This window comes from Cetorhinus maximus, chromosome 4 (genome assembly GCF_964194155.1).
Source record: "Cetorhinus maximus chromosome 4, sCetMax3.hap1.1, whole genome shotgun sequence".
Lineage (NCBI taxonomy): Eukaryota > Metazoa > Chordata > Chondrichthyes > Lamniformes > Cetorhinidae > Cetorhinus > Cetorhinus maximus.
This window is the reverse complement of record NC_135882.1, coordinates 48,399,848-48,421,196: the sequence shown is the minus strand read 5'-3', so window position 1 is coordinate 48,421,196 and position 21,349 is coordinate 48,399,848. Positions and strand designations below refer to the sequence as shown.

At 41.7% G+C, this 21,349-nt stretch overlaps 1 protein-coding gene across 2 annotated transcripts in view; it reads right to left on the bottom strand.

The window, feature by feature from the left end:
- vps41 (VPS41 subunit of HOPS complex) overlaps positions 1-21,349 on the bottom strand; it is a 256,233-nt gene that overhangs the window by 152,628 nt on the left and 82,256 nt on the right. The window lies entirely within an intron of this gene.

Genomic DNA, 21,349 nt, shown 5'->3' with positions numbered 1-21,349 from the left:
TGTGCTTAAGTAACACTGGCAAACTTAAAATCCCACCATAGCAGTTTGAGAATCTGAATTTAGTTTTATAAAAAATCTGTAAAAAGAATGTTGATACTAATAGACTGTGAAAGCTGTTGGATTGTTATTCAACTGGTTCACTAACATCCTTTAGGAAGGGAAGCCTGCAATTCATACACGTATCTGGCTGAAATGACTCCATTTTGACACCAATGTAAATTATTTTTAACTGCCCTCTGAATTGGCCTGGCAAGCCACTCAGTTGTACTTGGGTTTTAGGGATGGGGCGGTAACCATCAAACTGATCATACCCACATCCTGAAAATGAACAAAAACAATTTGTTCCATAAAGTAGGCAATACTATTCCAATAGGTACATCATGGAATAAATGTCTGCTTGTTTTGCAAACAATGGAATAAACTGATCACACTTGACATTGAATATAGGCTTTGTTCCCAGTGGAAAAGGCTCAAGGTCATGTCCTGAAAACATGATTACCTTCTTCAGCACAAATATTATTTGGGATTTCTGTTGGAGTTTCCCCAAAATGGTAAGTGGGCTAATCAAATGCATGAAAGATTTAAATTAGGAAAATTTATTTTATGATGACTTAACAGACTGCAGCCTGGTAGCATGGGGAAGAGGAGAACTTTTAAAAAAACAGACTGGGATGCAGTTAGTCGTTGAAGAGACCATGTCAACATTTAAGAATGCGTTAGATTGGCATATGAAGAAAAGGTGTGATAAACAGATTAGGAACAGGGTGGGAGCATAAGATTAGGACAATGCTCATGTTGAAGATAAACATCAAAATGAACTGTTTGGCATGGGATAGCACCATATAACTTTCTTCCACAATTTTGGCCTAGGAACGGGGAAACTAAAAAAAAAAATGTCCATATCTCATCAGTATCTAAAAACTTTTGTTTATAAAGTGAGTGATATGGATAGGGGTGAGGAGAGGAAGCTTACTTCAGTGTGATATTTACAAAATATAAACATGCTGGGTACAGTTTCAACACAGAGTTCAATTGCCAATCCAGATGCCAATTGTACTAGTTTTGAGAACTTTACATTAACAAATTGGATTTGAGTAAAAAATACAGTTTCTAAATTTGTGGATGACACCAAACTTTGGGGGGCGGCGGGGGGGTTGGTGGAAACAGTCAATACTGAGGAGGGAGGACTGCAACAAGTTAAAGGAGAACATTAATAAAGTTGCAGAATTAGCAAATAATTGACAAATGAAGTTCAACACAGATAAATGTGAGGTAGCACATTTTGGTCAAAAGAATAGGGAGGTCACTAACTACTTGAAAGGTGCGTGTGTAGGGTGGGGTAGCAGAACTCAGGAATCTCAGCACAAAAACACCAATCACTAAAAGTTGTGCAAGGTCATAAAAAAAGCAAACCCCTGAACACTTGTCTATATTTCTAGAGGGATAGAATTGAAAAGTAGGGAAGTTATGCTAAACCTATATTGAACCTTGGTTAGACTACACTTAAGAGTGCTACAAGGATCTGGTCCCCATATTGTAAAATGGATATAGAAGCACTGGAGAGTGTGCAGAGAAGATTTACAAGGATAATACCAGAAACGTGTGGGTAAACATATCAGGAAAAGATGGAACAGGCTGGGCCTCTTTTCTCTTGTAAAAAATGCTCAGGAGTGACTTAATAGAAGTCTTCAAAATTAGGAAAGGCTTTGATAAAGTGGATAGAGAAAAACGTTTCCACTTATGGAGAAGGGCACAACTAGGATCCATCAATATAAGACAGTCACCAAGGAATCCAAGTTTCTTGGGTAAAGAAACTTCTTTACCCAAAGAATGGTGAGAAAGGGGAACTTGCTACCACAGGGAATGGTTGAAGCGAATGGTATCGATGCATTTAAGCGGAAGCTAGACAAGCATATGAAGGGGAAGGGAATAGAGGGTTACAATGATAGATTTAATTAAGGAAAGATGAGAGAAAGCGAGAGGAGCATAAACACTGGCGTGGACTGGTTGGACTGAATGGCCTGTTTATGTGCCATATATCCAATGCAACTCTAGATTTTTTTAAAGTTTCTGCTCAAACTCATTTGCATAGTGCGAATGTAAAGCCTGCCTTGAGGCAGTGCAATTGAGCAGCATTTTACTATGCTTTTTTTCCCTCAAAATTGTTTTTAAAATACTCCTTGCTATATCTAAATATGATCATTTGACCTAGGTGCAGTTTGATTAACATAATTAAAATGGGTTTATCACAAAAAATAAGCATTTTTAATCACAATGTCAGTTCACCACCTTAGAATAACACGATTTTAAATTACTATAAATGACTAAAAGGATATAAACCATTTCTTACTTATATTTGGGGTACAATAGTCAGTTTGTACTAAATTTTTAAAAAATACAACATTTCTATTAGGATCCTTGAACCCAAAAGAGCCAATTTAATTTTTAAGAGTCTCCTTGAAGCCCTGTGAATGAACACAATTAGCAGAAACTCTCAATGGTGGTTAATTAATCTTGGGGATGTGGCCAGTTTGTAGGCAGGGCCAACTTTTTTTTTAAACACTAGTGCAAAGGGCCACAGAAACTTAAGGTTATACTGAAAATGGTTTGCACTTCCACAATTTTATCTACTGGCTAAATTGTTTCCTGCGAATTGTGCTGAGTGGAAATTCTACCTTTTAAAAAACAGAATGTGCTCACAGTTTCACTGCAAATGAAGAGAAGAAATCTTACTATAAAGATGCAATAAGATTTAGGCTCAACTCTAGTGCCATTCACAATTAAATTGTATTTGAATACTTTGCCTAATCTTACACATGAAGAATGGTCACTGGGATGAGATCCAAAGGACTGTTAACATCTGTGTCCCAAGCGTAAACTACACAGATTTACATTGAAATTACAAGATGGAAATAGGCTGTTCAGCCCAATCAGTCCATGTTGATGTTTATCCTCTACATGAGAAAGACTAATCCTATGTTCCTGTCTGCTTTTATTGCATTTTTCCTTCAATCACCTATCTAACCATTTCTTGAATGCTGACATAGTTTCTGCTTCAATCACTGCATTGCATAGTCCCACAATCTTGCGTAAAAGAAGTTTCTGCTGCTGTCCCCTTAAATCTCTCACATTCTATGTTCCCTTATCCTAGATCCCTCAATGACTGGAAACAGTCTGTTTCTATCTATCTTGTTCCATCCCTTCAGAATTTTAAACACTTCTATCAAATCACCCTTTACTCTGTTTTAATTAAAAGAGTGAATAAATGCATAAAGCAGGCGAAAAAATTTAGAAGGGAATGAAATTATAGTTTTTTACGAGAGTATCACAATTTGAAAGGAAATTACCTGAATTTAATGTTATCACAGAATTCTTACAGTGCAGAAGGAAGTCATTTGGCCCATCATGTTTGCACTGCCTTTCCAAATAAGCAATTCATTTGGTACCAATCTCTTGCCTCCTCCCTGCAACCATATGCATTCTTCCGTTTCAGATAATCATCTATTTCCCTCTTGAATGCTTTGATTGCCTCCACCACACTCTCAGGCAGGGCATTCCAGACCTTAAGCACTTGCTGCATGGCCATGTTTTTCCTCATGGCACTATTACTTGTTTTACCAATTCCTTTAAATTCTGTGCCCTCTCGTTCTCAATTGTTTCAGGAGTGCGAACAGTAGGTCCCTATCTACTCTGTCTATGCCCCTCATGATTTTGATTGCCTCTATCAAATCTCCTCTCAGCCTTTTTTTCTCTAAGGACAACAGTCCTGGGATACAGTTCAAAAGCTACAGTTCAACACACACCTGACAGAAAAGCAAACCCAACACAAATTGACCTTAGAGTTCAACTGTGCCGAGTGGAGGACCAGCAATACAAGTGGTAAGATCTCATTGCAATGATGTTCTGTGAACTGCTTAAAACTGTAGGCCATTGTCTGAAATGACTGAATCTGGAATGCCTTTTGTGACAATTTTTTAAAATTTAAGGACTGCTTCCAAGATTGGACCATGAAGACGTTTAACATCAATCCATCTGGAGTAATAGTCAACAATTATGAGGAATGTCTTCCTCTCGAGTTTGAAAAGATCCATTCTGAGACATTCCCACATTCTGGATGGAAATGAGGATAACATCAGTAGTTCCCTTGGCTTCTGGCGATGGATTGCACAAGTGATGCAGCTCAAAATCATTTCCTCTAATGATTTTGAGATCCCTGGCCACCAAACACAATTGCGCACTCTAGCATAACACTCTGTAATGCCCAGGTGTCCCTGGTGTATTCTCCGAAGGATCTTGAGTCTGAAGACTCTGGGTATGACCAATCTCTCATCATAAATCAGCAAATCATCCATGACACCAAGATGTCTTTGTTGCTTGAAGTATTGCTTCAGGGTGATATTATTTGGAACATATTCTGGCCATCCATTGATGCAGTATTACTGTATTTTAGCACATCCTTCATCTGCTTTTTGTGCTTTTTGCACTTTATTTAGCCTTGGTGTTGCTGCTGGTAGAAATTTTGTGGACAATGAAGTATAGGACTCCACATCACCAATGAAATTTATGTCCTCTTGTTCAGGCTTTTCAACAAGAATGTGTAGCAACATTGCTGTTTGTTATTTTCCTTGCTCAAGCTTGTCCATGTGTTCCGTGCTTGATGCAAGCTGCCCTTCCCAGCAATGAACTTGGGCTTTCTTCACCTGCAGTTCATGGGAAATCTGTCAGGTTTTCTCATGGTTCTGTTGGATTCTGATGATCCTGACTCAGTCTTCTCAAGGGCTCTAAACCAGTTCAGAAATTCTGTCCTGAATTCGGTTTGGCTTGGCCCCCCAGTTTGTCTATTTTATAGATGAGTTGTAGATCTGTGCAAGCTTTTCAGCTTAACAGTGAACATTCTTGGTTTTGGATCGCTTCCAAAGTTTGTGATTTCTCCTCCTTTCTACTGAAGTTTAGCAGTCAACTGCCCTTTGACCTTCAGCCAAATGCCTCCTAGACAGAGTTTTATGGTCGATGGTTAGAGGGATTCATGCTTTAGCCACTGTTCAGTATCTGAAAGAACTGAAACTCCTGCTCCAGTGTCTAATTTGAAGTTTGTTTTAAGTCCGTTCACCGTAATGTCTGCGCTCCAATAGTTCCCATTAGAACCTGCAATTTCTCCCAAGAATGGCATTTCACTGTTTTTCATATTCAATTTGTTGAATGCTACATATTTTAATTGGTTTCTGCTTCAATTTCTGTATTAGGAGCTTTTTGCTGAGGCATACAGATTTCAAATGTCCTTTCCTCTTACAAGAATGGCACTCTGCATTTTTGGTAGGGCATTATTTGCACTGGTGAAGCTTTTTGCTACCACACAAGAATACTAAGTAATGGTGGCTATCGCGCCCTCTTCGCTCTTTCCCTCTTTTTGAGTAGGTGCGTCGCTACTTCTGTGTCCTACAAACTGCAGTGTCAGTCATTTTTTTCCATGTTGCCTCAAATAAATACACGATTTTGCTTTCCCAATTCTGCCTGCCTTGTTAACTGCACAGCCTTCAATAGTTGTTAAATCTTCTCTTGACTGCAGAAAATCTGATAAAGTCTCCTCTAAGACGCCTACAACAATGTGATCCCAAATTAATTAGTCTTTCAGGGCTCCACATTCACAATTCTCAGCTAGTTGATATAAATCATTAATGAAAGAATCTACACTCTCCCAGTTGTTGGTTAAGTTTATTAAATTTGCTGTTTTTATAACGGTGTTTCTTCTAAGGCTGAAGGCTTTTATAACCTCTTTGTATGTCGCCATCTCTTCATTTATGTCCTGTCTGTCCACTATGTCATCTGCATTACTGCCTATGACATAGAGAAGGGTAATGGCCTGTTCCTTGCTAAGCTTCTCTGCTTGTCCCAAAGTGTTTCTGAACCTGGTAAACCTATGAGACCAGTTCTACCACTTCTTGACTTGATCTGGGCCTTCCAAATGGTCAAAGCACTCTGGAAAGGATAAGATATTCTCTATGGCTTTCCTTCACTGTAGCCTTTCCTCGAGTTCTACTGGCATTTTTCCTGCACTGTCCTTGTCCTGCAGTCATTTTTCTTGCTGCTTTTTCCTGTCGCTGGGCTCTTCCTCGGCACTTTTTCCATTGTCTTTTCTGCTGTCACCATCTGTTATCATCGTTGTGAGTCTTAGATGAGGTTCTCCTTGGTCAGGATTGATAGAGACTTCTGGAGGCAAGGTTATTGGCAAATTTCACCTTTTATTGAACATTCTACAAACTATGTACAGTACAAGGCTTAGCACAAGGTTTCACATAGAATTCTCTCTCAGCATACTCTGTTGTCATGTGATCTTACATCACTGATGATGTAGACTGTCTGTTTACATATTTAACATTAATTCCTCTTAGGTGTGATGATTGCTAGGAACCAAAATCACAACAAGCACCGAAGGCCTATGGCTTTGGATCAGCCCACTCAACCAAGATTTAACATTTTTAAATTACAAATGCTACGCTGTTATGTTTCTGAAGTTGAAGTCTTCCTGTCCTCAGCATAGTAACTGTTTTCAGGGAAGCCCACTTTGCATTACTTATTTTTTCTAGGCACTTGCCAAGTCTTTACACAGAAGTTCCCATTAGTTATTTTACTCACAATCAATTCCAAGGCAACAAATCATGACAGTACACCTTGGTGATCAGCCACAAATACACTTCAATCTCCTTTTTCTATGCTACATGTAATATCCTCAAAAAACTCCCAAGTTTGTCAAACATGATTTCTCTTTCATAAATCCATGTTGATTCTGCCCAATTTTACTATCCTTTTCTAAATGTCCAGTTATTTTACTCACTTCATCACCCACTTCTCACCATAGTTTCTTCAGCCTTGATTGCCTTGCTTCTGGACTGCTATATCTCAGTACCCCCTACCAAACCATAAACTAAAATGTTGAGCTCCACCCTACTGTCCATCCCTTAAACCATATTGTTCAGCATCATTCTGCTCATTCCATAAGTAAACTTGTTAATTCCCACTATCAACAACTTGTATTTATATAGCATCTTTAACATAATAAAACATCCCAAAGTGCTTCACAAGAACATTATCAAACAAAATTTGATAACAGAGCCACATAAGATGATATTAGAACAGGTGAAAGAAAGCTTGGTTAAAGGATAAGTTTTAAGGAGCATCCTAGAGGAGGAAAGAGACAAAGAGAGATGGAGAGGTTTACAGAGGGAATTCCAGAACTTACAGCCCAGAGAGTTGAAGGCACTGTCTCCAATGGTGAACAATTTAAAACAGGAATGCTCACCAAGCCAGATTTAGAGCAGCACAGATATCTTGGAGGGTTATAGGACTGGAAGAGATTACAGAGACAGAGAAGAGGTCATGGAGGGATTTGAAAGCAAGGGTAAGAATTTTAAAATTAAGGAGTTGCTTGACTGGGAGCCAATGTAGGTCAGCAAGCACAGGGGTGATGGGTGAACAGGATTCAGTGCGAGTTAGGACAGAGACAGCAGACTTTTGAATGACCTCAAGCTTACAAAGGATAGAATGAGGAGGCAGGCTAGGAGTGGACTAGAATAGTCAGGTCTGGAGGTATGGAGGCAACAAAGGCATGGATGAGGTTTTCAGCAGAAGAACTGAGACAGAGGTGATGTCACATCCAATGGTGTTAGAGGTGGTAATAGGTGGACTTAGTGGTGGTGGGTCTCAGGGCCACATATTACACCAAGGCTGTGAACTGTCTGGTTCAGCCTCAGACAGTTGCCAGGGAGAAGGATGGAGTCAATGGAAAGGGAGTGAAGTTAGCAGGGGGGCACCAGCGACAATGGCTTCTTGAGAAGACTGGAAAGCAACAAATGTAACTCCACTATTTAAGAAGGAAGAGGGAGAATGGAGAACTACAGACCTGTCGGTTTGACGTCAGTAATAGGGAAAATGTTTGAATCTATTATTAAGGTTGTGATAACTGGACATTTAGAAAAGGATAGTAAAATTGGGCAGAATCAACATGGATTTATGAAAGAGAAATCATGTTTGACAAACTTGGGAGTTTTTTGAGGATATTACATGTAGCATAGAAAAAGGAGAGCCAGTGGGTGTGGTGTATTTGGATTTTCAGAAGGCTTTTGATAAGGTTCCACAACGGGAGGGTAGTAAATAAAATTAGAGTGCATGGGATTGGGGGAAACATATTAGTATGGATTGAGAATTGGTTAAGAGAAAGCAGAGTAGCAGCAATAAACAGATCATTTTCAGGATGGCAGACTGTTACTACTGTGGTACCGCAAGAATCAGTGCTAGGTCCACAGCTATTCACAACCTATATAAATGATTTGGATCTGGGGACCAATTGTAATATTTCCAAATTTGCTGATGACACCAAACTGGGTGGGAACACAAGTTGTGAGGAGCATGCAAGGAGGCTTCAAGGGGTCTTGGATAGGCTAAGTGAATGGGCTAGAACATCATAGATGGAATATAATGTGAATAAATGTGAAGTTATTCATTTTGGTAGAAAAAACAAGGCGGCAGAGTGTTTCCTAAATAGTGAGAAGTTGGGAAGTACAAGATTCTAAAGGGGCCTCGGTGTCCTTGTTCATGAGTCAATTAAAAGCTAGCATGCAGGTGCAGCAAGCAGTTTGGAAGGCAAATGTTATGTCGGTCTTCATCGTGAACGGATTTGCGTACAGGATTAAAGATGTCTTACTGCAGTTATATGGAGCCATGTTGAGGCCTCATCTGGAGTATTATGCATAATTATGGTCCCCTTATCTAAGGGGGCATATACTTACCGAAGAAGGAGTGCAACGGAGGTTCACCAGATTAATCCCTGGATGGCGGGATTGTCTTATGAGGAGATTAATATGGCTGGGTTTGTATTCCCTAGAGTTTCAAAGAATGAGAGGAAACCTCATTGGAACTTACAAATTTCTTACGGGCATGACAGGGTGCATGTAGATAAGATGTTTCCCCTGGCTGCTGAGTTTAAACCAGGGGGCATAATCTCTGGATAATGGGTAGGCCATTTAAAACAGAGATGAGGGGGAATTCCTTCCCTCAGAGGGTGCTGAATCTTTGGAATTCTCTATTCCAGAGGGTTTTGGAAGTTCAATCATTGAGCATGTTCAAGACAGAAATTGATAGATTTCTGGAGACCAATGGCATCAAGGAATATGGAGTTAGTGTGGGAACGTGGCATTGAGGTAGATGATCAGCCATGATCAGATTAAATGGCGGAGTAGGCTTGATGGGCCGAATGGTCTACTCCTGTTCCTATGAGAGGAATGATGACGGCTGATTTGAAGAAGAAAAGGAGAGAACCATTAGCAAAGTCAGCTAACACTGGGGCCAGGAAGGGAAGCTGAGTGATTAGTAGTATAGTAGGAATAGGGTCAATAGAGCAAGAAGTGGGTCTCATGGGCAAGATGAGCTTGGAGAAAGCATTCACTAAAGGCGCGTGAGGAGACAGGCATCTATGCCGGAGTGAGATGGAGACTGAGTGAATAGCAAATTCGGTTCACGTTGATAAGTTCTGGTAAGTCCTTTTCAGGTTTTAACTATAGATAAAGAATCAAGATCTGACATGCTACTAACCTCCAAGTAAGTTAGGTTAGCTTGTCAAGTAGACAAGGGCCTGGAGTGGCAGTTATCTGACAATCACCTGAAAGCAGTTGGTTCAAGTGGTGTTAATTACTGTAGCAAGAAGCTAAACTAGCTAGTGACTCATCAGAGGAGATGCAATTGTCATGGTCCATGTAGGTACCAACAACATAGACAGGACAAAGAAGAAACTTCTGCATAGTCAGCATGAGAAGCTAGGTACCAAATTAAGAGGCAAACCTCAAAGATAATAATCTCTGGAATATTACCTGAGCCACATACAAATTGGCATAGGGCAAATAAGGTTAGAGAAATAAATGCGTGGCTCAAAGTCTACTGATGGAGAAATGGGTTTTGGTTTGTGGGCCACTGGCACCAGTACTGGGGAAAGTGGGGGCTGTCCATTGGGAGGTCTACACCTGAACCGTGCTGGGGCGAGTGTTCTTGTGAATTGCATAACTGGGGAAGTAGGGAGGGCTTTAAACTAAAAGGGGGTGGGGTGAGGGATCAGGTTTGGGTAGATGTGACAAATCAAGGGGTAGATTCAAGGCAGGAGACCATAATAGTAACATGGGAAATGATGGTCATAGAATAGCAGGAAGGGGCAAAGAGATAAAACCTAAGAATACACCAATAATCAAGACTAGATGTTACAAAGGTAACAGAAAGACAAACCTAAAGGCTCTGTATCTGAATGCATGTAGCATTCATAACAAAGTAAATGAATTGAAAGCGCACATCAAAGTAAATATGATCTGATAGTCATTACAGAGGCATGGCTGCAGGATGACAAAGATTGGGTCCTGAATATGAGGGGATATATGACATTCAAGAAGAATAGGAAGCTAGGTAAATGTGGAGGGTTAGCACTGTTGATCAAGGATGGCATTGGTGCAACAGTTAGAGATAACCTTGGTGGGATCAGGGTGTAGAATCGGTTTGGGTGGAGATGAGGAATAGGAGAGGAAAGAAGTTACTAGTGGGAGTGGTCTACAGGCCCCCTAACAGTAACCACAATTTAGGACAAAGTATACAAGAGGAAATATTGGGTGCTTGTGATAAAGGGATGACAACAATCATGTTTAATTTCAATCTACACATTAACTGGAAAAATCAGATTGGTAGTAGTGGCCTGAAAGGGGAGTTTCGAGAGAGTTTCTCAGAGCAGAACATTCTGGAACCAACCAGAGAGCAGGTTATATTAGACTTGGTATTGTGTAATGTGACAGGATTAATTAATGACCTCAGAGTGAAGACACCCCTAGGTAGCAGTGACCATAGTATGATTGAATTTTACATCCAGTTTGAAAGGGAGAAGAGTGGGTCTAAGACTAGTATTTTAAGCTTAAATAAGGGCAACTATGTGGACATGAAAGCTGAGCTAACTGAAGTGAAGTGGGTTACTACGCTAGGGGATAGATCAATGGAGAAGTAGTGGAAGACATTTAAGGGGATATTTGAGAATACTCAGAATAATTATATTCCTACTATAAAGAATAATTTTAAAAGGAGGATCCACCATCTACGGTTAACTAAATATATTAAGGAAAGTATCAAACTTAAGGAAAAAGCTTATAACTGCACAAAGATGAGTGGCAGGTCAGATGATTGGTCAGAATATAAAGAACGGCAGAGAATGACTAAAAGGTTAATCAGGAGTAAGAAGCGAGAGTATGAGAAGTTAGCTAGAAATGTAAAAATGGATAGCAAGAGTTTCTACAGGTATTTAAAAAGGAAAAAAGTGTGTTGGTCCTCTAGATTGTGACAATGGAGAGTTAACAGTAGAAAATAAGAAAATGGCTGATGAAATGAACAAATATTTTACTTCTGTCTTCACTATAGAGGATACAAAAAACGTTCCAGTAAAAGCTGTAAATCAGGAGGTGGGAGGGAGAGGGGAACTTGGTAAAATTACAATCACTAGGGAAGCGCTACTGAGCAAACTGATGGAGCTGCAGGTTGACAAGTCTCCTGATGGGCTTCATCCTAGGGTCTTAAAAGAAGTGGCTACTCAGGTAGTAGATCCATTGGTGTTAATTTTACAAAATTCCCCAGTATCTGGAAAGGTTCCATCAAACTGGAAAGTTGTAAATATAAACCCTCTATTCAAAAGGGAGGGAGGCAGAAAACTATAGGCCAGTTAGCTTCACAGCTGTCGTCGGGAAGGTGTTAGGATCAATCATTAATGAGGATATAGCTGAGCACTTAGAAAAACCCAAGGTAATCTGGGTGTTCTAGCAATTGGAACACTCAGCACGGTTTTAGGAAAGGGAAATCACGTTTTATCAATTTATTGGAGTTCTTTGAAGGACTAAGGTGCGCTATGAATAAAGGGGTGCCGGTAGACATGCTGTACTTCCAGAAGTCATTTGATAAGGTGCCACATCAAAGGTTATGCGGAAAAAAAGCTCATGGTGTAGGGGCTAACATATTAGCATGGGTGGAAGATTGGCTGGCTGGCAGTAAACAGAGATTATACATAAACTTTCTGATTGGCATGATGTGACGAGTGGAGTCCCACAGGGGTCAGTGCTGGGGCCTCAACTTTTTACAATTTATATCAATGACTTAGATGAGGGTTGTGAAGGCCTGATAGCTAAATTTGCACATGACACAAAGATAGGTAGGGAAGTATGTTGTGAAGAGGACATAAATAGGTTGCAGGTGGATAAAGATAGGTTGAGTTAGTGGGCAAAAATATGCCAGATGGGAGTGAAATGTAGGGAATTGTGAAGGTGTCCACTTTGGCAGGAAGAATAAAAAAGCAGAGTATTACTTAAACAGAATGGCTGCAGAGGGATCTGGGTGTTCTAGTGCATGAGTCATAAAATGTTAGTATGCGGGTACAGCATGTAATTATGAAGGCTAATGGAATGATATCCTTTATTACAAGAGGAATTGAACATAAAAGGAAGGATGTTATGCTTCAGTTATACAGGGCATTGGTGAGACCACATCTCGAATACTGTGTGCAGTTTTGGTCTCCTTAAAGGATGTAAATGCATTGGAGGCGGTTCAGAGGAGGTTTACTAGGTTGATACCTGGAATGAGCAGGTTGTCTTATGAGGTAAGATTAGACAGACTGGGCTTGTTTTGACTGGAGTTTAGAAGAGTGAGGGGTGACTTGATTGAATTATATAAGATCTGGAATGGTACTGACAAGGTGGACGTGGAAAAGATGTTCCCTCTTGTGGGTGAATCCAGAACTAGGGGCCATTTTTTAAAAATTAGGGGTTTAGGACAGAGATGAGGGGAAGTTTTTTTCTCTCAGAGGGCTGTGCAACTTTGGAACCCTGCCTCCAAAGGCGGTGGAGGCAGGGTCAATATTTTTACGGTGGTGGTAGATTGATTCCCTTGCCTAAAAAGAATCTACGATTACCAGGGGTAGATGGGAGTGTAGAATTCGAAACACAAACAGATCAGCCATGATCTTAATGAATGGCGGAGCAGGCTCTAAGGACTGAATGGCCTACTTCTGTTCTTATTTCGTATGTTTGTATGTATGTTCGTGTGACGGGAGATAGGGAGACTGCAGGAGAAAGATACAAAGTCAGTGTTAGAAAAGCAAGGAACCTGAGAGGAAGTTTGGCTTGGTGGGCTAAGGAATGGGAGGGAACTGTCGGACGCTGATCAGATGATCTCAATAATAGTGACAAATCCATGAGCTCCATCCACATATCGTTGGAGGTGAGGGCGGAGGTGGCAAGGGGGGCGGGTTTAAGAAGATGGCTTGCAGTAGAGAAAAGAAGTTGGGTGTTACTTTTGCATTCTAGGATGATTCTGAAAAATGGGACAGTAATCAACCCCATAAAACACACTGCTCAGCCCTGACCCCATTATCAGTCCCATAAATTAAGATGCTCAACCCCACCTACACTGAACATCTCATAAATGGCACTGCTCAACACCCATCAACACAGCCTCCATTTAGTTAATTTATTGTAATTGTAAGAAACCAAAAGACAAAGGTATTCTAACAAACAAAATGTGGCTTAGTTCTTATTATAGATCCTTTGCCAGATGGTACTTGAAATCCATCTATGTTAATCATATTTGACATGAATAATATATTATAACCATACATCGCTGGAAATATATCATTATTGCTGCCTTTGAATTTCTGAGTGCACATCATGAGATGCACTGTTCTCACAGAGTCATAGAGGTCCACAGCACAGAAAAAGGCCCTTCAACCCATCGAGTCTGCACCAGTCAAACAAGTACCTAAATATTCCAATCCCATTTTCCAGCACGAGGCCCATAGTCTTGTATGCCATGGCATCGCAAGTGCACATCCAAATACTTCTTAAATGTTATGAGGGTTTCTGCCTCTGCCACCCTTTCAGGCAGTTCCAGATTCCCACCACCCTCTGGGTGAAAAAATCCTTCCACACATCCCCTCTAAATCTCCTGCCCCTTACCTTAAATCTATGCACCCTGATTATTGATCCCTCCACCAAGGGGAAAAGTTCCTTCCTATCTACCCTATCTATGCCCCTAAATTATATACACCTCAGTCATGTCCCCCCTCAATCTCCTCTGCTCCAGGGAAAATAATCCCAGTCTATCCAATCTCTCTTCATAACTAAAACTCTCCAGCCCAGACAACATCCTGGTAAATCTCCTCTGCACACTCTCTAGTGCAATCACATCCTTCCTATAATGCGGATTCCAGAACTGCACGCAATACTCGAGCTCTGGCCTAACCAGCGTTTTATACAGTTCCAGCATAATCTCCTTGCTCTTATATTCTATGCCTCGGCTAATAAAGGCAAGTTTCCCATAAGCCTTCTTAACCACCTTATATACCTGTCCCGCTACCTTAAGGGACCAGTGGACATGCACACTAAGGTCCCTCTGATCCTCGGTACTTCCCAGGGTCCTACCATTCATCGTGTACTCCGGTGCCTTGTTTGTCCTGCCCAAGTGCATCACCTCACACTTATCCGGATTAAATTCCATTTGCCATTGATCAGCCCATCTGACCAGCCCGTCTATATCCTCCTGCAATCTAAGGCTATCCTCATTATTCACCACCCCACCAATTTTCACATCATCCGCGAACTTACTGATCAACGCTCCTACATTCAAGTCTAAATCATTTATATATACCACAAACAGCAAGGGACCCAACACCGATCCCTGTGTAACCCCACTGGATACAAGCATCCAGTCACAAAAACACCCCTCGAACATCACCCTCTGCTTCCTGCCACTCCGCCAATTCTGGATCCAATTTGCCAAATTGCTTGCATCCCATGGGTTCTTACCTTCGTTATCAGTCTCCCATGTGGGACCTTATCAAAAGCCTTGCTGAAGTCCAAGTAGACTACGTCAAATGCATTGCCCTCATCTACACACCTGGTCACCTCTTCGAAAAATTCAAACAAATTGGTCAGGCATGGCCTCCTCCTTAACAAAACTATGCTGACTGTCCTTGATTAATCCCTGCTTCTCCAAGTGTAGGTTAATTCTGTCCCTCAGAATTGCTTCCAATAGTTTCCCCAGCACTGAGGGTAGACTGACTGGCCTGTAGTTCCCTGGTTTATCCCTTTCTCCCTTCTTGAATAATGGTACCACATTGGCTGTCCTCCAGTCCTCTGGCACTTCTCCTGTGGCCAGAGAGGTATTGAAAATTATTGCCAGCGCCCCTGCTATCTCCTCCCTTGCCTCACTCAACAGCCTGGGATACATTTCATCCAGCCCTGGAGATTTACCTACTTTTAAACCTGCCGGACCGCTTTGAACCTCCTCCCTTTCTATGCTAATTTCTACAATTATATCACAGTCCTTCTGCCTGATTTCCATACCCACGTCATCCCTCTCGCTCGTAAACACCGACACAAAGTATTCATTTAGAACCCTACCCACGTCTTCCAGCTCCACACAAATTACCACTTTGGCCCTTAATGGGCCCTACTCTTTCCCAAGTTATCCTCTTACTCTTAATGTACTTGTAAAATAACTTTGGATTTTTCTTTATTTTACCTGCCAATGTTTTTTCATGTCCCCTTTTTGCTCTCCTAATTTCCTTTTTAAGTTCCCCCCCTACACATTCTATACTCCTCTAGGGTTTCTGCTGTTTTGAGCCCTCGGCATCTGCCATAAGCCTCCCTTTTTCTCTTTATCCAATCCTGTTTATCCCTTGACATTCAGGGTTCCCTGGATTTGTTGGTCCCACCCTTTGTCTTCACTGGAATATGTTGGCCCTATACTCTCCCTGTTTCTTTCAGGGATGTCTTGCTGCAATTATGCAGGCCTTGGTGAGACCACATCTGGAATAGTGCGTGCAGTTTTGGTCTCCTTATCTGAGGAAGGATGTTCTTGCTATAGAGGGAGTGCAGAGAAGGTTTATCAGACTGATTCCTGGGATGGCAGGACTGACATATGAGGAGTGATTGAGTCGGTTTGGATTATATTTGCTGGAGTTCAGAAGAATGAGGGGGGGATCTCATAGAAACCTATAAAATTCTAACAGGACTAGACAGGGTAGATGCAGGAAGGATGTTCCCGACGGTGGGCGAGTCCAGAACCAAGGGTCACAGTCTGCGGGTACGGGGTAGACCATTTAGGACTGAGATGAGGAGAAATTTCTTCACCCAGAGAGTGGTGAGCCTATGGAATTCGCTACCACAGAAAGTAGTTGATGGCAAAACATTGTATGCTTTCAAGAAGGAGTTGGATGTAGCTCTTGGGGTGAAAGGGATCAAAGGATATGGGGAGAAAGCGGGAGCAGGCCACTGAGATGGATGATCAGCCATGATCATAATGAATGGCGGAGCAGGCTCGAAGGGCCGAATGGCCTACTCCTGCTCCTATTTTCTATGTTTCTTGAATGAGACCCACTGCTCTGACGCAGATTTACCTAAAAGTAGCTGCTCCCAGTCCACTCTGGCCAAATCATATCAGATCTTATTAAAATCGGCCTTCCCCCAATTTAGAACTCTGATTTCTGGCCCATCCATGTCCTTTTCCATAACTCCGTTAGATTCAAGGTTGTTATGATCACTACCTGCAAAATGCTCCCCCACTGATACCTCTACCACTTGCCCAGTTTCATTCCCTAAAACTAAGTCCAGGACCGCCCCCTCTCTTATAGGATCTTCTATATACTGGTACAAAAAGCTCTCCTGGATGCATTTTAAGAATTCTGCTCCCTCTAAACCTATCACACTATGACTAACCCAGTTAATGTTGGGGGAAGTTGAAATCCCCCACCATTACTACCCTATTATTTTTACACTTCTCTGAAATTTGCCAACATATCTGTTCTTCTATTTCTCTTTGACTGTTTGGGGGCCTATAGTACACTCCCAGCAATGTGATTGCTCCTTTTTTCTTTTTAAGCTCTACCCATATGGCTTCATTTGAGGAGCCTCCTAAGATGTCATCCCTCCTTACTGCTGTAATTGATTCCTTGATCAATATTGCGATACCCTCTCCTCTTTTACCTCCTTCCCCATCTTGCCTGAAGACCCTATATCCTGGAATATTGAGCTGCCAATCTTTCCCCTCTCTCAACCATGTCTCTGTGACAGTAATGACATCATACTTCCATGTACTTATTTGTGCCCTCAACTCATCTGCCTTATTCATCAGACTCCTTGTATTAAAATAAATACCATCCAACCTTGCCAAACTCCCTTTTGCCTTAACTGGCCTATAATTTCTATGCCTTCCAGACTCATTTGCGCTCTCTTCTAATTTTGGCTGTGCATCTCCCCCTGCTGAATCTCTTCTCAGGATCCCATCCCCCTGCCAAGTTAGTTTAAACCCTCCCCAACAGCACTAGCAAACCTCCCCACAAGGATGTTGGTCCCATTCCGGTTCAGGTGCAACCCGTCTGCCTTGTACAGGTCCAACCGCCCCCAGAAACCAATGTCCCAGAAATCTAAAGCCATCCCTCCTGCAACATCTCTCCAGCCACGCATTCATCTGGACTAACCTCCTATTTCTATACTCACTAGCACGTGGCACCGGAAGTAATCCAGAGATTACTACCTTTAACAATATTACTAGTGTATTCACCATTGGAACCTTGTGACCTTCTTCAGTGAGTTCCAATTTGCTCCTTTTCCAAATAAACTCATTCCAACAAAACAGATAAAATCTCAGGTAAAAGGTAATTAGACATAGCCAACTTGTTGTGGCTCATCACACAAGCAAGATTTCCAGAACTTCAGATTTTCTGAATTCCAAGTGCAAATGGAACCATTCAGTGCAGGAAGGCTCTCAAGCTCCCAGTGAGTGCTGGACATTTGAAGCACTATTCAGGTGATAGAAGGCCACAGCTATAAATGGATTGCAGCTAACCCTAATTACCCGCAGGATAAATTAATATATTTCATTGTCAAAATATGCTCACTAACTCATGTATAAAAGTTGCAATTGGATTATTGAGGGAGATAGTTACATATCAAGTAAAGCTGCTATGGACAACACTGAACTTATTTCTTTCGTTAAGGTGAAGTCTCTCAATATTTTGGACGCAACCACTCGCTCGAAATCGGGGCTACAATGTCACATTCTTAGTTCAAAATTATAGTTCTGCCACTTCGCAAGATATGCAGCAGGTCTCACCTGATGACTTCAATTCTGCATCACAAATGCAGCCATATTTTAGTGTCAATAATTCAGGTTTACATTCAGAACAACTTAGCCAACTTGTGATTCTGAATTCCCCTTACAAAGAGGTCGCAGCCGAATTATTCACATGGAGACGTATCTTTCATCAAGCAATCTCAGCATTGGAGGAGAACAGAGCTACAGAACTAGTGAGCACATCGCAAAGCCAGTGCCTTCGTTCACCCTCCAACAGTGACTCTGTATGTAATATTTGCAATCCGATTTCCAAATCAAGGCTTGCTTTAACATCTGGTGAGATGACACCAACCTTGACAATGAACAACTGATCTCCTTGTTGAACACTCATGTAAAGCAGCGGGAGAATCTACAAAACGTTTCAGATTGTTCCACTTTTAGATTCTCATTTGTACATTGGTCTACTGCTCTTTATAAACTGACACATATTGTATGTGTAGATTACTTCTTGCATGCCCTGATGACCAGGTTACAAAAACTGCTTCCAAATCCCTCCATGGTTTTGCCCCTCCCTATTTGTGCAATCTCTTCCAACCCCACAATCCTCCGAGATATCTGTGCTCTTTTAATTCTGACCTCTCGTGCATTCCAAATTATAATTCCTCCACTAATGGTGGCCGTGCCTTCAGTTGCCTTGGCCTCAAGGTGAGGTCTGGAATTCCCTCCCTACACCTCTCTGCCTCTCCACCTCACTTTCCTCCTTTAAGACACTCCTAAAAACCTACCTCTTTGACAAAGCTTTTGGCCATCTGACCTAACATCTGCTTACGTGGCTAAGTGTCATACTTTGTTTTATAATGCTGCTGTGAAGAAGTACCTTGAGACGTTTCATTTTGTTAAAGGTGCTATATGAACATAAGTGTTGCTGTATACAGGAAAGTCTGCAGAACTCAGTAAACCAGCCTCTAGTTTATCCAAAACAACTGGTGGACCGAGCTCGCTAACAAGTTACAAATGTATGAAGATATGGGAGATAGAAGATCCTTCTATGAAACCTGGAGATCTGTATATGGATCTTCTCAACAGGTGAAGGCACCACTAAAATCTTCGAATGGCACAATGTGGTTCATAGATGATGGTTGGAATACTTTGCTATTTAGTGATCAGTGGATGTTGAAGGAAACGTTTGTTGTAAAAGATCTCAGAGGGAAGTTAAGTCTGAACCACCAACTTGTAAATAAATCAAGACTGCTGCAGCACAATTAAAATCACACAAAGCACCTGGGATAGATAGGATTCCAGCGGAAGTCTATAAACAGGAAGGAGACATGATCCTTGATAGGCTTACAGATCTGTTTACAGGGTGCTGGGAGAAAAGGACAGTGCCACAGGACCCTCGAGATGTAGTGATTGCCTCCCTCTACTAAAACAAAGAAAAAAAAATCTAACTGTTCAAACTATAGTGGCCTCAACTTACTTGCCACTGCAGGCAAAATCTTGCTTCCAAATAGATTTGTTCCAACTATAGCTGAAGAAAGTCTCCCTGAAAGTCAGAGCAAATTCAGGCCGATGGGGATGATTTTTGTGCTGAGACAGATCTAGAAGTACAGTAAGTCCTCATTTAACTTTGTTTTACTTTTAACAGTCAGTTAAGGGGGCCTGTATTATCGTTTGGTCACGAGATTCAACTTCAATTCATTTCCCGCAGGTCTGACATAGGGCTCCGTGACCCAATTAGTGCCATTTTGGAATAGCCTCTCCGGCTCCTTGATTCTGTGTGTCATTGCTGACCCTCCAACTTGCGGCCTGTCCTGCTGTTTAGCCCACCCTCTTGCTGCCGAGCCTCTGGTTTGTAGCCACTGCTGCTCCCTGACTCACCCTCTCGCCGATCCTTCCTCTCACCGAAACTCCTCCTGCTTCCCAACTCTTCCGCTTTCCTCTCCTGAACCTGTGTTTCCATTCAAGGAAGGTCCTAGGTCCAGATCCAGGTTCGATCCAAAGCTCTGGGGTTGTGAATCTGTGGATCCAGATCGTGCAGAATTGCGAACTGGAACTGTTACAAACAAGGTTCTCTCATAAATGCATACAATAGTATGTGAAACGAGGAATGAGTTTACTTTTGTTCCATATCAGTCTGCTGTGCACTTTTCCATCACTCCTCACCGCAGTTGCATCCCCAGGATCCTAGTGCCACTGCAGCTACATTTTCCCACGGTCACATCTTGAAAACCCACTCGCTGTGTGCAAACCATCTTCCTCCTTTCGATATTCGAGGCTAAATAAGCCATGGAGTTCTTTCTTTTTATTTGAGTTGAAAACTTAAGTCAAAGCTGCTCCTCCTGTCTCTCACTTCCAGAGCCTTCACTCAAAGTGAGGGTTCAGGAGAGGGAAGCGGCGAGTTGGAGCATTTAAAACAAAAACATTGATTATAACAGCCCTAGCTCATCACTTCTGCACTATCGGGGACTTGCACTTTCACAACTCTGGAGCTCCAGCTTCGGATCAGATCTGGATCTTGAACAGGGACACAGGTTGAGGGGAGTGAAGTGGTGAGCCGGAGAGTTGGGAAGTGGAAGGTTCGGCAAGAGGGTGGGTTAGGGAGTGGGAGAGGCCGCATGTCGGAAGGTCAGCATCAAGAGAAAGGGTCAAGGATCAGGAGAGGCCACAAGTTGGAGGATTGGCAAGAGGAAGGGTCCACAGTGAGGAGGGGGAGAGCAGGATATGTGGCAAGTGGGGAGTTCGGGAAGCAGGATCAGCTGCGAGCAGGAGGCACGTAGAAAAGAACCATATTTCTTTTATATTGTTAAATTTATTTTATTTTAAAAGTGATTTCCTTCATCAAAATAGTAATTCAGCAATGTGCAGCATTTCAACTTACAGGGTACAATGTTTTAAAGTTTTTTTTTATGAGGGAGGTCCTAAGATTTACAGCTTTTACATTAATTTTATCAGGAAAATGTGAGTCACTTGAAGTTGTTTCATTTAAGGTCACAATTTTCAGGAATGCAACAGCAACTTTAAGAGAGGACTTAATCTACAGAGAACAAGAGGGGCCTGTACATGATTTTCATAGGTCTTATCAAGGCATTCGACACAGTCAGCTGTTATGGCACAGCCGATGGTAAATGCTGAACTGCTCAAATCCCAAAGGGGAAATTTGAAACAACTGCCCCAGCTGTTTTGCAATTTGTATAAATTTTGAGGTGTGTGCCTTGAA